The following is a 1,526-nucleotide window of genomic DNA, read 5'->3' on the forward strand; positions in this document are numbered from 1 at the left end:
TACGGAGGTGGCAGCCATCTCCTCCTCGGCATCATGGCTGCCCTCAGACCCCTTGTGAAGCCCAAGATCGTCAAAAAAAGAACCAAGAAGTTCATCCGGTACCAGTCAGACCGATATGTCCAAATTAAGCGTAACTGGCGGAAACCCAGAGGCATTGACAACAGGGTTTGTAGAAGATTCAAGGGCCAGATCTTGATGCTCAACATTGGTTATGACAGCAAAAAAAAAAAAAAAAAAAGCACATGCTGCCCAGTGGCTTCCGGAAGTACCTGGTCCACAAGGTCAAGGAGCTGGAAGTGCTGATGATGTGCAACAAATCTTACTGTGCTGATATTGCTCACGATGTTTCTTCCAAGAACCGCTAAGCCATCGTGGAAAGAGCTGCCCAACTGGCCATCAGAGTCACCAACCCCAATGCCAGGCTGCGCAGTGACGAAAATGAGTAGACAGCTCGTGTGCACGTTTTCTGTTTAAATAAATGTAAAAACTGCATTAAAAAAAAAAAGGAAGTGAAATCAGTACAGGCACACCTCATTTTACTGCACTTCACTTTATTGAACTTCACAGGTACTGTAGTTTCACAAAGAGGTTTGTGTCAACCCTGCATCAAGCAAGTCTACTGGCACCATTTTTCCAGCAAATGTGCTCCCTTCCTGTCTGTGTTACCTTTTGGTCATTCCCACAATATTCAGACTTTTTCTGTGTTATTTTGTCTGTTAAGGTGATCTGTGATCAGTGATTTGTAATGGTACTATTTTAGCTGTTCTGGAGCACCACAAACTGCACCCGTATAACACAGCAAACTTATTTGATAACTGTTGTGTGTGTTCTGACTGCTTCATCGACTGACAGTTCCCAGACTCTCTCCCTCTCCTCCAGCCTCCCTGTTCCATGACACACACCAACATTTAAATTACTCCAATTATTAGCTACACAATGGTCTATAATTATTCAAGTGAAGGGAAGAGTCACCGGTCTTTCATTTTAAACAAAAAACTAAAAATGATTAAGCGTAGTGAGGAAAATACATCAAAAGCCAAGACAATCCAAAATATGAGTATTTTGCACCAGTTAGCCAGGTTGTGAATGCAAGGAAAAATCTTTGAAGGAAATTAAAAGTGCTAATCCAGTGAACACATAAATGACGAGAAAGCAAAATAGCCTTATTGCTGTTTTGGAGCAAGTTTTAGTGCTCTGGATAGAAAATTAAACTAGCCAAAACATTCATAAACCAAAGCTTAATCCCTAGCAACACTCTAACTCTTTTAAATTATTTGAAGGCTAAGAGAGGTGAGGACACCGCAGAAAAAAAGTTGGAAGCTAGCAGAGGTTGGTTCATGAGGTTTAAGGAAAGAAGCCATTTTCTTTTTCTTTCTCTTTTTTCTTTCTTTTGGACAGTTTCACTGGGTTTCTCAGGCTAGAATGCAGTCGCGCCGCGATCAAGGCTCACTGCAACCTCCGCCTCCTGGTCTCAAGGGATTGTCCTCCCTCAGCCTACTGGTTAGCTGGGATTACAGGTGCCCACT

General features: G+C 42.5%; 1 pseudogene; it reads left to right on the forward strand.

Annotated features, from left to right (window-relative positions):
• On the forward strand, positions 1-446 carry LOC105530755 (annotated as a pseudogene).
• The last annotated feature ends 1,080 nt before the right edge of the window (positions 447-1,526 follow it).

The sequence above is a fragment of the Mandrillus leucophaeus genome, unplaced genomic scaffold, assembly GCF_000951045.1.
Source record: "Mandrillus leucophaeus isolate KB7577 unplaced genomic scaffold, Mleu.le_1.0 Scaffold842, whole genome shotgun sequence".
NCBI lineage: Eukaryota > Metazoa > Chordata > Mammalia > Primates > Cercopithecidae > Mandrillus > Mandrillus leucophaeus.